The 16721-nt window shown below is 38.0% G+C and overlaps 1 protein-coding gene across 1 annotated transcript in view; it reads left to right on the forward strand.

Moving 5' to 3' along the window:
- The window catches only part of LOC107555129 (T-lymphoma invasion and metastasis-inducing protein 1-like), a 51147-nt gene that overhangs the window by 2492 nt on the left and 31934 nt on the right, over positions 1-16721 (forward strand). The gene's annotated exons all lie outside the window — the stretch shown is intronic.

Genomic DNA, 16721 nt, shown 5'->3' on the forward strand with positions numbered 1-16721 from the left:
TCTGGTGTCCCCAGAATGTGTCTGTGAAGTTTCAGCTCAAAATACTCCACAGATAATTTATTATATCATTTTGAAAATGCGATTTTGAGTGGAAGCAGAAACAAGCTGTTTTTCGGGCCTGTCTCTTTAAATGCAAATGAGCTGCTGCTCCCGCCCCCTTTTCCAGAATAGAGCTAAGCCATTACAGCTCATACCTGCTAGAAAAAAAACATCTGTTTTGGTTCTGATTATCATGTTTATCGTTCTGAAATCATGCGTTTTAAACCATATGAGTTTAAACTTATGATATAAGGTTTTCTGAGAGCACACACCCGAAGCACATGGACAGAAAGCGGCCACCACACAGCATGTGAGTACTAAACTAAGTTCTCATTCACACACAGGTTTACGTTAAAAACACACAGGAGTTACAAAAAACAGTCGGTTATGTCTGTGAAGGTAAACAGCTGGGAAATAAATTGCATGTTTATTTTAGATCTGTGTGGCAGCAGCAATATACATTAAATAAATCAACAAATCCACTGCTTGTCTCCTCTGAGGCTGGACTGTAAATAGTGTTCTGTGCTCGTCTGTGCAGCCAAAAACAGAACAGTTAGCATGTTTTGCTCAAACTTTCGCCATGGCATTAGAGCTGGTTCACTGTTGTCGCTTGCTAAATCAAATGTCGGTGCCGTGGGTGTAAATTTACAGATTATGGGGCGGTAATATTATAATGAAATCCCTTTGCCACGTCACCAAGGGAGCGAAATCAGACATTTTTTCAGAGGCTTTCAGAAAAAGGCTTCTCAAAACAAAGTTACTTGGTTAATCTTTTTCAAGTTTCCTTGGTTGGTAGATGCACTGGGGACCTGATTATAGCACTTAAAACCTGGAAATGGCAGATTTTCATGATATGTCTCCTTTAAGGTATGTATCTCTAAACTTGTTACAGATACTCTAAAGTAGTTTCACACTATTTTTCAAGCAGCGATCAAACACACACATTCATTGTTCTCACGGACAGCTCATGAATACATATAACCTAGAAACCAGATGCCATGGATCAAACAAAAAATGCATAACCATTATGGATTATCTGTGATGTTGTGGCCTCTGTAAACCCGTAAGGAATAGTCTGTATTATATGAGATATTATAATCCTCATGTTAGATGTGTATGTGCGAGACCTGACAGATATTCCCTGTCGTCTCTTGCTAATGTGTGTTTCTTAATGCAGCGTGTCCTCCATTCATTCAGCGTGTCCTCCTCTTTCAATATTAGCACTTGACTGGATGTTTAAACGTAGACCCACAGGAGGTGACGAGGAGGGGGTAATGGGAGAAAAAAAGGAAATAGAAACATACATTTGTGGCTTTGTTACACAAATTCTGTGTGTGTGTGTGTGGGGGGGGGGGGGCAGCTTTTGCTATCTGTGTAGGTTTGAAATTTCTAAAAAATGTCCCATAAGAATAGCAAAACATTTATGGTGTTACCATCTTTCCTCTAAGCTCACAATATCTGATCTTTCACCTTTAGCTTCCATTAAAGGCAGGAGAGTAATGTGACATTATTGAAAGTAGTGTTTTTTCCCCCAAGTAATTTGTTAATAGGAACATGCCTACAGTAAGGGTGTGTGTGAATGGGTCTTGCTGACGTTTGTATATGTCATGCTTTTTCATAATGGATGCAAGAGGCATCTCTTCTTGTCTAAATCCTGTAGAACCAGAAAAATTAAATTTCTAACCCAAAGGCAGGAAGACCCACGCACAAACGTACTGTTTCAGAACAGAAGTCCCTTTCCGTAAGGACGTTATTCCTGCAAAGCCAAAAGAATAATAAAGTGGTGGTGCAAGTGTGGATCTAGGAAGCATGTGTGTTTAAACTCTAGTAAGGGGATCTCTGTGTGAGAGAGTGGGCTCAGGAATTTGTGAATGGACTGTTAACAGCTAGATCAAGCATCTTTGAGTCAACTATTTATTGAGTAAAATCCGTAACCGTTTAACCATTTAAATTTACCCGTCACAACAAAGGCCTTGATCTGACACATTTCAGATAATTTTAATCTTTGAAGATCTACAGACCACAAGCCTGCTGAGACGGGCCATGCAGCTGCAGGCAAACCACAGATTACTTACTCATTCACTTAACGACTTTAGTGAGACAATTGACAAGAATAATGTTGAAGAAAGAGAGATTGGGAGAATAGAAAAGAGAGAGGGGAGTTGTTGGGAATTAACCACGTGAACCTTTACACTCAGCTAAATTTTTGTTAGTCTGAGAGTCTCAAAGAAAAGAGACACTCAGTTCTTAAAAGAACAGTTCACCCAAAAGTGACAATTATGTCATCATTTACTCACCCTCGTGTTATTCCAAACCTGTATGACTTTTTCTTTTGGAGATCACAAAAGAAGATCGCACCCAAAGCTTCCATATGGCTTCAGAAGAACACCTTTACAACACTTTTGTAGTTTTTTTGTAGTCAGTTTGGATCTTGACAGGCCTGGGCTTCATTAACTTTCATTGTATTAAAAAGTGTTCCATGTAAATGATGACAGAATTGGCATTTTTAGGTGAACTATCCCTTTAATGCTACTTGTTCCCATATCTGTTTGTGACTAACACCCTTTCAGTCAAAGCACAAAAGAGACTCCCCTTCAGCAAGGGTCATCAGGGAGAAAAGATTGGCTCTCTCAATATCCTCCACTGACCTGGAAGAGATCTGATCTCAGTTTGAAAGGAGTGACTGCTGTTGCATGCTGGTCTATTTTACTTTCCAAATTAACTTTCTTGTAAGTAGAGACCTGAGTGTCTTCATTCTTGCCTTGTGGCATGCGGGTGCAGGTTTTGTTGAGCCTCTTCTGCTTGTTTGGCACAGAGGAGAGGTTGTGTGGATAAAAGCAGCCTCTTGCTTTCAGCAAAAGCTTTTTCTGTGATTCCAGTTCCATGCAGCACAAATGTACAGGCTGTGAAGCTTCACCGTGGCTTTTACATACAGCAGGGTCAGAGGATTCCAATAATAAAAAATCACACAAACTTGCTGCCTGGGGCACCGTGGTCCCGTTCGAGAAAGATTACAGTCTTACAGTCAGAGACGCTCATTTTCTTTTTGTAAGCTTGATGGTGCAAGTTCTCCAGGCAATGTGACATTAAAAATATCACAGATGTAATCCTCTGAATACTACTTTAGCACATTTAAAAACAACAAATGTTTGCCAAAGTGCTGTTCAAAATAGAAATAGTAGGTTGTGACTCATTATCACCTGTGGGGTACCTCAAGGCTCTGTTTTTGGGGCTTTTTTGTTTTCTTTATATATGCTCCTTTGAGAGGATCTGTTGTTTAGAAACAAAACATTGTACAATATTGTTATGCAAACAATGCTTAGCTCTATATATCGCCACATCAATTGATAGTTCTGCCTTACAATCTCTACTAAAAACATGAAAAGTTGGGTGACTTTGTTTTAGTTTATGCCATCTCAACTCTATACTGCATGGCCGTTCATATGTAAATGTCAGCAGTCATACAGTATGTTAATGTTCTCATAGATAGGTCATTAGTACTATAGTAATATCTAAATGACTAATTTTTGTGAATTAGTTTCCACAAATGGTTTGTGTGGACTGGGAAGGGAACTCTGTGATTTTAAATATAACATACAGTTGTACTTCTGTTGTATATGAAATGCTTAGATATGGTCCTATCAATACAAACTTCTGTACAAATACAAATTGCATGGTTTTGGCAGAATGAGCAGCCTTCTCATTAGCAGTCTGGTAAAGTGTGTTCATTACTGACGCACTTTGATGAGACACCTTCTGTGGGACATGACAGCCTGCTGAGGGGGAGAAAGTGAGAACTACAGTGTATATGGTTGGGCATGTGAGAGTGAGTGGTTTTGGTCGTGTACTGGCAGCATTTATGTGTGAGATGGAGGTGGTTTTCAAAGGACAGGTTGTTCAGCAGTAAGTCTCACTCTGAATTGAGCCTAAATAGTGTCTGGTACTGATGTGATAATGGGGTATTGATCTGTAGTGGTTTGGTCGATGGCAAGTGTGTGCCTCAGAAATAGCTCTATTGTGTCTCTGTGGTAAAAGGCTGAGTCTCTCTAGCACACATACACGCACAAAATACCATGATGAAGAGATAAGATTCATTGCCTTCCAACCATATAGAAATCATCCAGCACTGAGATAAATCTAGCTTTACTTCACCTATAACTAAAAACCAGTGTACATTCATGGAGGGCATTGACAGTTCCCGTAAAGTTAGTTCCACTTCTTGTAAAGACAGATTAAGAGAATGGAACAATGTAGCAAAAACGTATTTTCTATATATTGCAATGTAACAATATAAGAATATCGAATATAATATATAAAGAATAACTTTTTATTTATTCTTTTATTTTATATTTTATTTAATGTTTTATTTAAGTTTTATTTTGTCTATCTTTCATTGCAAAATTAACCTTATGCAATTAACTAATATTTTGTGCTTTTATTTTGTTTTGTTCATCAGATCTCCCTTGACTTTATCCAGCAGTACTGGTTAGCCTCTGACTTTTTATTTGACTTTAAAATTAGAGATACATAATTGAAAAAAGAAAGAAATGAATGAATAGTCTGAAAGCTATTCTTCTAAAGAACTTTCTTTCTGTCTTTGCTTTTGTAGTTTGCCTATCTCTCTTCTGTATGTGTGTGACATTCCTGTCCATTCATTGCCCAAAGCAAAAGCTCAAGTCTTTCAACTCCCTGCCTTTTTTTCCCTCTCCCTTAATTTCTTGAAGGAGCACTTTGTTTGTGAGGTTCTGCTTGTTGATGCAGGTGCAATAAAATGAAGCTAGAGAATAAGAGATTGGAAGAATGAGAGAATGACGGAACCCTGACACTCAAAATTACACCTCTTTCCCAAATTAAGTCTCTTAAGGTCCTAAAAGATGGCTTGATGCCTTATGAACACACTCATTTCCTCTCTCCAGACCTGTCAGGGCTTGTAGGTTGTTCTCATCATGTGGAAGTTTCTGTCCGTTGGTCTCAGGTGTACTGAGGAAGGGCTGTAGTGCACCGGTGTGGTTTTCATTGCCGCCTCCACCCCTATTTTCCTTTCCATTGGGGCTTCCTGCCAGACGAGAAGAGCTGTTGGCTTTGAGCCAAAGTTTTATCCTACCTCTTATTCACTGTCAGCAGCGGGAATCCCAAAGCTATGAATGTGTGTGCTCGTTCTGGATGTGTGAACTGCCAGCATTAGTGGTCATTCTCTCACACAACACTTGACACAAGATATGTGTGCACTGAGAATTTGTTCAGCTTGAAATTGCCATGGTGCTACAGACTGGACATTAAGAAAACTGTGATCTTTACAACACCTTCCACTCTGAGAAATGACTTTGGTGGCCTTGCAGTCAGCGAATGTCTAAGTATGTTGCACTGTGGTGCTCATACGGTAAACGCAGGTTTGAATAATAAGCATCAAAGCATCAAAGTATTTATTCAGACAAACAACTAAAATCAGATTTTGTTTTGACAAAAAAAATTTGATTTTATTTTTGTTCTTGTCAAAACAAAACAAAAATTATGCTTTATTATGTTGCAAACTTTATTATTAATTTGACCTTCTTATTTGATAATTTTATTATTTTAGAATGATTAATTTAATTAAATATTTGATTTTATTTAACCTTTTTTATCGTGTTGCAATTAACCAGTATTTTCTCTTCTTTCATTTGAGAAATGTGCATCAGTCTCAACGATTAGATCTAAAGTAGATTTTTTTTTCTCGTTAATCAGTATGTTAATCAGTCATGATGTGTATGTAACATCACACATAAGTGTCTGCAGCTGTGCCCAAATCCACTATTTTCGCTCCCTCTTTCTCATATAATGAATTATGAGAAATTCCCTATTGTAGGAAATACTGATAGACTGGCACAGCTTTTCCCAGGATAACCTCAACGTGAGTTTTAAAAGTTGTCTCTTTCTATTTTGTTATTTTAGCTTTGATTGAGAGAAAGAACACAGCAGCATCCAGACATGCTCATCTGCATTCATCCCCACGCCTAGTCTCTTGCCCTCTCGATTTTCTCCCTCTGTCTCTTTCCTCCAGACTGGCACTCTTTGTTCAAGCATGTCATTGGAAGTGTGTAAATCGTGAGCCCTTCAGCCAAACATTTATCCCCTCTGATCAGTGAGAGGACCCATCTGCAGTCCTCCTCCTCCTCTTCTCTTCCTGTCATCACTCCATTTTCCCCTGACAGAGGACACAAATTAGCCCCATTTACACTCCATTTCCCCCAACTTCACTGCCTCAAACCTGATAATGACTGGTGCATCTAGATGAATTAGGATGATGGCAATGAACTGTGTGCGGGTGTGGAACATCAGAATATAGACACGAGTGTGGCCATAATGATGAATCTCACACACACCTGAAAAATTAAAGCAATATACCATGAGAGGCCATGCGTTACAGCGTTTCACTGTGGGTAAGCAGTGATGTGAAGTAGAGGTAAAATCACTGTAACACATGGTAACTTTCTGCTTTGTATTAAATGTCAGCACCAGCAAAATGATTAAAAAACACAGATGTTCCATTAATACTTTTTACTGTTGCCAAGCAACATAGCAACTCGCATTAATATAATCAGGTGTATTACAGTGTTTTTGAACGTGGCTCATCCAATCAGAATTTAGTAAGTAACGTCACATTTATTTATATAGCACTTTATACCATTTAGATTGTTGCAAAGCAGCTTCACATTATTAAACAGGAAAATAACAGTGTTAATGCTGTAAAATTGATCAGTTATGCAACAAATTCCGTTTCAGCGATGAACAAGCTCTACAGAAGACAATCATGTAATTATTCAGAAACTGCACTATCAGCACAAGTATACATCAGAATTGTGAACGTAAGAATATAATACATAAAAATTTAATAAAATAAAATAATAAAATGGTTCTAAGGAATATCTCAGCACTTTTGCTTGAAAGCTTTGCACATTACTTTTTTACTAAGGCACTATCAACAAAAGCACATATCAGAGAGATGAACGTGACTTCAGACATTAGGGCCTTTCGCACCGCAGGAACCTTTTCATAGTACCAGAACTAATTGTGGAACTACCCACTTTTTGGCATTTTCGCACTGCCGGAACTGGGAGCGATTTTAGTACCGGACTGCCTTTTTCGAGAACCAAATTAGCTCCTACTCCGGAGCAGGGTCTAACCAGCACAACTGGTACTAATCGTGACGTAAGTAGACATTGATTGGCCAAACGCGTATGAAACCGCCCTCACCTGCCATGATTTAAAACTCAGTGTAAAAATACTGTAAGCATGTCAACTTATTTCGCAAGTATGGAGAACAGCGATAGATGGACGGACGCTTAAGTGCAGGCACTTGTAGCAAATGTAGCACTGCCAGTTGTCGTTGGAGATTCTTAGTCCTCCTTTCCGTTCTTTCAATCGCTTTACGTATACATCGACTTTTCATGTCCATTATTGTGAAATCCGCGAGACACAACAAACACAGCTCCGATCACAGCGTCCTCCATCCTCCTGTTGTTAACGTAGTTCTTTGTTAATGTTGTTGAACACCGCGCACAAATGACGTCGCTGTCGACCAGCTTACGTCACTTCTTAGTACACTACTGTCGGTGCGAATGCAACCCTTTAAATGGTACTGGGAAATAGTTCACGCAAAATCGTCCCAGTACTTTAGTACCGTACGTTTAGTTCTGGAACTAAAGCGGTGCGAAAGGGTCTATTGAGAGAAAGTGTTTTTGGGTCCCTTGAGAGCCTATATGGGCTCCCCTTCACAGTCAGGCATGGCTAGCTTATTTTACTGATGTAATTATGGAACAGCAGACTTCGTCTCCCCCTCAGAGAGGTTTAAATGGGTTGAATGAGAGCAGCAGACGAGATATGCTAAGCTCTGTGATGAAGATGAGAAAACCTTTGAGGAGCATACAGTATGGCTGCTGCACTTAGAGGAGGGTTTATTTGAGACACGGTAGGTTCTCGATAGGGCTTGTCCTGATCCAACTTCATCCGCAGGTCAGCAGCCTTCTGAAAGAGAGATTTGAAAGGTCCCCCCAAGGATTTTGAGACAAAATCAGGCACAGAGCTACTATTATTTAATGTCAACCTGAGGTTTCCATTTGTAGATTGCAGTAGGCACGGCATTCACATAAACCAATCCCTGAATGATTTTTTCATACAAACTTTGATGTCAAACAGTGTGAAATTTTTAGACACCTGAACACCTGATTGGATTGCAATGAATTTTAATTTTCGTTTATTTTAAACTACCATTATTTGATGTCAAACTGATCAGCATGACATGTCACTCTGGTGTATTATCAGTCTCTCCTCTTTATTCTTTCATTATCACTCTATCATTAACACGTCTGAAAGGCTTAGATAACATAGCATTCCAGGTCATAGTGCGTTATTGAATAAAAGAGATAAGCTATATTATTTTTAGCACTAGCACAATATTCACTGCAGGATGTTACACTCTTAAAAATAAAGGTGCTTCACGATGCCATAGAAGAACCTTTTAGTCTAAATGGTTCCATAAAGAACCTTTAACACCTGAAGAACCTTTCTGTTTCACAAAAGGTTCTTTGTGGCGAAAGAAGGTTCTTCAGATTATAAAAAGGTAAGAAAGAGATGGTTCTTTAAAGAACCTTTGACTGAATGGTTCTTTGTGGAACCAAAAATGGTTCTTCTATGGCATCGCTTGAAGAACCTTTTGAAGCACCTTTATTTTTAAGAGTGTACATGTGAAAAATTAGTCACATTTTTATTTTTGGTCGCATTTGTTCTTGTGCTCTTATAAAAGAAGCAATCAAATAATAACATAAATGATGATAATACCACACTAGAAACCAAGACAGACTGTCTGAGGTAGACGGGGGTCAGATGCACCGGTGGTCTGCATTTGAAGCATCAGCCTCACATTACGTGTTCATTGAGCTCTGTGGAGCACAGACACGGTCAAGAGCCCGGGGACATGAGGGGGGAGTCACTTCATGAGTCACTTCATTTGGATTAATGAACAGTTTGTATCTCCTGTCCTTTGAAGATCTTCAGAACTAGTCCTATGGAAATGGTTACCGATGCTCCCATGCTGAAAGGTATACAATAGGACTTCCTTTTGTCTGTCACTGGAGAAACATTTAAAGTTTTTGTAGTTTGACATGAATGATTGAGCTATTGAAAGTTTTGGACTTTATAAGGATGTTGAATGTGAGATGAATATAAGGTGTTTAAAATGAGAAAAATGCTTGATTGTTGGGGGCTTTGTGCCACTGTTATGGATAGGACAGAGGAGACAGGAAAGAATGAGGAGCAGAGGGGGGATGCGTTTGGGAAATGACCCCTGGTAGACAAGGGTCAGCCATTTGGAAGTGCCACAGTATCAATTAGGGCTGTAAAAAAAATCGAATTTTGAATATTCGTCGAATTTAAAATAAAAATCCACTTTCGAATGCAAAAACGTTGCATTCGAATTTTAGGTGTGCGTTAAGGAGGCAGCCTTATCAGCGGCGCACAAGATGCGATGACGATGTAAGTGTCGTTGCATTATAATGTTTTTGTCAGCCTATCCAGTTGAAGCCACTAGATGCAGCGCTGCTGCGTTGTTCATTAAAAATATAGTGGAAAAAAGAGATCACCAATGCGGAGAAGATCTTGTTTACATCAAAACCGAAACCAATCCGTTCACACAGAACGCATATTTCGCACATTTTCTAGACTGACATCTATTACTGTTGCACTCATGTCTCGCACAAAAGAGCCGCATGTTTAGAAAGCCATGTAAAATTAATGCAAGTTTAACTTTGAAAAAACATATATCTAGACTTTATGGCGGGTTTTCCCCTATCCCAATATACTAAACATTATTATATTATATTATATTAAATGGTAATAAACATTTTAATTAAGCAGAAAAATTGAGATGTTTTAAATAAAATTTTACTATAATTTAAAAATGATATTACAGTATAATATAATAGAATATAATAGGAATTCATATATTATATTATAACGTTTCACTGTTATAGAATTTTAAAACAAAAGTTTATATAAACTTTATAAAGACATGTTATTCAACATTATTTTCCTGTTGAAGAAATTGACCTTTGTGAAAATATTCATGTTGCACTGATGTAAATCTTTTTGGGTGCTTATTTTTCTCCCTCTTTCCTTGGAAAGAAGATAATCTTTAATCTATAATATTTCATCTTTTCACCCTGGTGTGCATAATGTTTCCATATGTTGATTCAAGTAACAAAACTATGCGAATACTTCAGTACCTGTGGTGATAAGCTTCTTATGAAGTCTCCTCTTTATACTCTTCTTAACCCCTCTCACTGTCAGGCTCTCTCTTGTTCTCTGTCACTCCCTTTTCTTTTCTTTTCCATTATTCCTAAGGGTGTTTCATCACAGCTTTCAAGTCCCTCTCATCTCAAGCTAAGTTGGTCATTCCCTGTCAGGAATCCATGAAAAATGCGAGAAATGGGGAGAGTCGCCCTTGGGCAGGGTGGGTTTCAGGGTGCTCAGGGTTTTGGGTATTGTTTAAAGAGACATGAGCCAGTTAGCAGTGAATGTGAATGGACTATAAGAGGGATCTTAAATTGGTTTCCCAGGCACAAAGAAAAAGGTCAACACTATTACAGCGGGAATAGATTTATGGAGCTCCCATGAAACACTCAATGGGATTTTCACCATCAGCACTGTTTGGAAAATGACCTGCTGTGTTTTCATCTCAAGTTTAGTTCTGCATGTTTTAGTAAAATAATTCTTAGGTGTGTTGACTAAGCAGAATTGCACTTGTTATGAACAGAAAACAGCAGAGGAATGGAGGAGAAGAGAGAGAGAATATTTTTCCACGATTCCATGACAACATTTACATAGAAACTGTGACCATGATAATCAAATATCACATACCTGGTCATCATTTTCTCATAATCATATGCTGTTGGTATAGCTATCAGTCAAAAATAAGATAAGGTTGGTAAAATTTGAAAATGTTTTTGAAAGACGTTTCGTCTGCTCAACAAGGCTGCATTTATTTGATCAAATATTTCAAATTTAATGATTTTTTAAATTTTTTAAAATGTGCTTACTCCAGTCTTCAGTGTCACATGATCCCCCGGAAATCCTTCTAATATGCTGATTTGATGATCAAGAAAAATTTCTTATTATTATCAATGTTGAAAACAGTTGTGCTGTCCATAAAACACTCAATGGGATTTTCACCATCAGCACTGTTTGGAAAATGACCTGCTGTGTTTTCATCTCAAGTTAAGTTCTGCATGTTTTAGTAAAATAATTCTTAGGTGTGTTGACTAAGCAGAATTGCACTTGTTATGAACAGAAAACAGCAGAGGAATGGAGGAGAAGAGAGAGAGAATATTTTTCCCTTGTTCAAACAAGGTGGTTAAAGAATAAAAGAAGTGCACCTATAGATCACACCACACAAAAGAAAAAGAAAAAAAGATGTCAGGGCAGAGGACTAAAGGGAAGGATACATTTTTATCTGATACCTGAGAAGTGTGTGTGTGCGTGTGTGTGTGTGTGTGTGGTTGAGTGTGGTTGAGTGTTGGAGGGAAGTGTGACTGGGTGGGGACTGTGTTAAAAGTGTAAAATATTTGGTGGCCGTTGTGGCAGGAACAAACAAGTTGTTTTCTCTCCTATTGCAAGTCAGTCAGAAGAGACATGGTGATTGTAAATATAAACAAAACAAAGCGATTAGTTATTTTTTGGTATTGATTCTACTCACGATTCCATGACAACATTTACATAGAAACTGTGACCATGAAATTCAGCAGAAACCTCTGCAGATTTCTGCAGAATTCAAATATCACATATCTGGTCATCATTTTCTCATAATCATATGCTGTTGGTATAGCTATCAGTCAAAAATAAGATAAGGTTGGTAAAATTTGAAAATGTTTTTGAAAGACGTTTCGTCTGCTCAACAAGGCTGCATTTATTTGATCAAATATTTCAAATTTAATGAGTTTTTAAATTTTTTAAAATGTGCTTACTCCAGTCTTCAGTGTCACATGATCCCCCGGAAATCCTTCTAATATGCTGATTTGATGATCAAGAAAAATTTCTTATTATTATCAATGTTGAAAACAGTTGTGCTGCTTAATATTTTTGTGGAAACAGTGATAAAAAAAATTCTCAGAACTCTTTGATGAATAGATACTTCAAAAGCAACAGCATTTGTTTGAATATATATGGTTGTAACTCGAATCATTTTCGAAAGAAATTATTCAAAAGAACTGATTTGCAGGAACGAATCAAACTTTTGCAAAAATATCGGCAAATTTACAACTGAGGTTGCTACTGAGATGGTCTTAAGGAAACTGATGGCCAAATAGCATGTCAAAGCATCGAAATTGTTGCAATGTTCACAAAATGGGTTTATTTTATATCATCAAATCAAACTGAAATAGAATGTATTGTAAACATATGATACTACTGTATATTACCCAGCAGCACAAGTATCTATGGGGTAATCAGTCAGCTGAGACAAAGACAGTGTGGGTAGTGATTATTCTTGTGTCTTTGTCTGCACTCTCTCAGTTATACTAACAAGAGTAGATTGTGCACATGCAAAATTACAGATTCCATCTGAAAGAACAATGGAGCATTTCTAATCCAGTCTTTCCTGTGCTCACTCTCTCTCTCTCTCTCTGTCTGTCTGGGTGTGCAGTTAAAAACCCTGTAGTCTTCCGCAACTCAGTGCAGCAGTGCTGGGCTTTGGGGAGATTTTAAACCTTGCTCTTTGCCTCAGGCCTTAAAGACAAGCAGCAGAAACAAAAAGACTAAGCATTGGACTAATGGGAGCAGGTTTAGGGAACGAGAATAATGCATTTGTGTTTGCTTCCCCCTCACTTACAGCAGTCATCACTCATTGCTTTTCTTTGTCTAGTGAACATTCTTTTTGCTATCTTCTCTTCCATGATAAATGTCTAATATGAGCCTCCCAGTGCTTTTTTATATTAATATTATAATATCTGCCTGAATTAAGTTTGCTGACTTATCAGAGTTTATTTGAGGCTGCAATTTTTCCGTAGTTGTTCTCAAGCAGGCCTGTCTGTGCTTTAATAATTTATAATGTGATAAATGGAGACATTTCAGATGATTATACGTCAGTAATAATATATTTACTGAACTCGTCGTTCCACTTTTGAATTTACTTTCAAAGAACGTTATTCATTTCACACCCACTTATACCTTCCTACCATCTGTTCACTCCGTTTTGAGAGCTAGAGGAAGCTTACTGTGTGCTACAGAACTATAAAGTATTTTATTAGCTGCCCTATTCCTTATAAAGGTTGAGAGTGTTTTGTGTCACCTGTAGGACTGTATTAGTGTGAAGTAGCTGGAGAAAGCTAAAGAAAGTAAAGCTGTGATAACATGCTTTTTAACACTCGACTCGTGCTGGTGATCTATTCTACAGCCTCTCTTTCTCCTCAAACAAAAGAGTATCTGAGGGAGGGAGCGGGACGTTCGGTGGAGTCAGTCCATTTCATTATTCCGTTACAATGCACACCCTCTTCACGGCCAAACATTAGCTTTACGCTCATCTGCAGAGAGGATGGGGGGAGAAAACATTCATCAAAGAGGGGAACGGGAGAGAATGAAGGAGGATGACAAAAAGAAATGTGACATATGAAAGGAGGAAAGACAAAATATGATGTTAAAGGCAGAGTATAGGAAAGAAAAAAGATCATAAATGGAAGATTAACAGGTTGAAAGAAAGAAAGAAAGAAAGAGAGAGAAGTGGAAAATCAAACAAACACAAAATTAAAAAGTGGAATTAATGGAAGATAACCTGAATGAAAAAAGGAAAGAAAAAAGAAAAGATAGATAGACAGAAAAAGAAGAAAGAAAACAAAAAAGAGAAGTGAAAAAACAAACTCAAAATGAAAAAAAATTATAAATGGAAGATAACCTGAATGAAAAAAGAAAGAAAAATGAAAATAAGAAAAAAAGACAGATAGATAGATAGATAGAAAGAAAAAGTAGAAAGAGAAAGAAAAGTGGAAAACCAAACAAACACAAAACGAAAAAGAGAATAAATGGAAGATAATCTGAAGGAAAAAGACGAATGAAACAAAAAAATTTAAAGAAAGTAGAAAGAAATTACAAAACAAACAAACAAACAAAAACAGAGTAAGTGGAAGGCAAACAAGTAAAAAGAAAACGAGAAAGAAAGAAAAAGACCAATAATATGTAATCATTTGTTTGGCATAGTTCTGTTGGACAGTCTTTTGTAGCAGTATTCATACTGGTGTGGAAGCTGAGGTGAGATCAGAGAGTGTGAGCTGGGTGTGTGTGCTTTAATAATGGAGCTCAGGCTAGCACATCCTCCACAGTGAGGGAAGTGAAATGGAGGAGGTGTCCTCCTAAGTGCCTGTTATTAAAGTCTCACAGTGAGACACTGCAAAGCCCAGCAGGCTATTCCACCACCACACACCCTTCCTCCATCCTCTCCACCTGCCTCTACCCTGCAGGAGACGTCCGGCTCCCAGATAACAAAACATCTAGTGCATTCACAAACAACAACAATATATAAGAGCATCTTAACTCACGTTTTCAAGTTTTATGCAGTAATCCTCTGTTGTCTGTTGTCGTCATGCTGAGATTTGTCACACATTATTACTGCTGAATCCCAGTATCATGTAGGTGAGGAGTAGGAGGGAGGGAGAGAGAGTGGGCTGCAGGTCACTCGGTTCATTCGCTGACTCACGTTTGGCGCTCTGCTCATCGAGATCACAGTTTCTCTCATCGATTTTCACTAACCTTTTGGTTATGACTGAACTGACATTTCAACTGTAGATCCCCGCTGAGATATTCCATCTGGAGTATGTTTTCGAAGCCAAAGATTTGATATTTAATGGAATCAGATCAGATGGTAATAGATCTGTGTTTGATTAGCGCACATATGCTTATATACCATCACAGCCCACATTAAGAGGAGAAACAGACAGTGGAAATTCTCTTTAAGACAAATGTCTGAAAGGTTGTATTTACAAGTTGAACGCACATGAACGCCATCACAATGTCGAAATTAAACATTTTCTTTGAGCCCCAAGTTTCCAAATTGGGGGCATTTCAGTGAGAAAATATAGCAGACACAATAGATGCAGCATTTAAAACTAGCTAAGTTGGATGTACATATAACGATAGAATACATAACAATTCTGTTTACAGCACCTTCATAAATTTAATAAAAACATGAAAAAAGCAAAAACACACTTGGTGCACACAATTTATTTATTCTATTTAAGTAGAGTTAAATAAAACCTTGCTGTATTCTTTGTAGAAAAGGTACATTGCCATCTTACTTTGAACAAAATTATTGAAACGCTCCTGACCCCATAATTACAACTTCTCAACTCATAAATACAAGCTTCCCATGAGGATTTGATTGCACCATATGCTTATATTTAATAAAATGTGACCAAAAAAGTGTAAATTTGTTCTTCTTTAGCTCAAATCTGGTTAAAAGCCTGTATACTGTCATGCTACGAAACAGGGAACATTAAACGGATTATGAGTACAAAGCAGATCGAAAGCATTTTTGTAATACACACACGCACACATATATGCATGTATATATGTGTATGTGTGTATATATATATACTGTATATATACAGTGGGTACGGAAAGTATTCAGACCCCCTTAAATTTTTCACTCTTTGTTAAATTGCAGCCATTTGCTAAAATCATTTAAGTTAATTTTTTTTCCTCATTAATGTACACACAGCACCCCATATTGACAGAAAAACACAGAATTGTTGAAATTTTTGCAGATTTATTAAAAAAGAAAAACTGAAATATCACATGGTCCTAAGTATTCAGACCCTTTGCTGTGACACTCATATATTTAACTCAGGGGCTGTCCATTTCTTCTGATCATCCTTGAGATGGTTCTACACCTTCATTTGAGTCCAGCTGTGTTTGATTATACTGATTGGACTTGATTAGGAAAGCCACACACCTGTCTATATAAGACCTTACAGCTCACAGTGCATGTCAGAGCAAATGAGAATCATGAGGTCAAAGGAACTGCCTGAAGAGCTCAGAGACCGAATTGTGGCAAGACACAGATCTGGCCAAGGTTACAAAAAAATTTCTGCTGCACTTAAGGTTCCTAAGAGCACAGTGGCCTCCATAATCCTTAAATGGAAGACGTTTGGGACAACCAGAACCCTTCCTAGAGCTGGCCGTCCGGCCAAACTGAGCTATCGGGGGAGAAGAGCCTTGGTGAGAGAGGTAAAGAAGAACCCAAAGATCACTGTGGCTGAGCGCCAGAGATGCAGGCGGGAGATGGGAGAAAGTTGTAGAAAGTCAACCAGATTTACGTAATATGTGCAACTCTAAGAATAGCATGAAATGGGAACTCATAGCTATGGCAAATCCAATTAACTTTCCTTCACGACGGAAGATGCTTTTTTCACAGCAAAGTTTGGTCCTCTATTCCACCCCAGTGAACATCACACTGGAATTGCTGATATAAAAGCTTAATATTATGTGGAGGACAAATCTAATGGTAGTAGTATGAAGGAGGAGGCATTGATCAGAAGGTGGAGCAGGGAGGGGAAGGCCAGAGCTGCGAAAACAAGTGAAGTTCAGTGGAAGAATGGGGTCTACTCTAGTTTATGTAACTCTACAGCAAGGTTGAGTAGACTTACTGCAGTGCAGTACTGAGT

Source organism: Sinocyclocheilus grahami, unplaced genomic scaffold (genome assembly GCF_001515645.1).
Source record: "Sinocyclocheilus grahami isolate Dianchi unplaced genomic scaffold, SAMN03320097.WGS_v1.1 scaffold526.1, whole genome shotgun sequence".
Classification (NCBI taxonomy): Eukaryota; Metazoa; Chordata; class Actinopteri; order Cypriniformes; family Cyprinidae; genus Sinocyclocheilus; species Sinocyclocheilus grahami.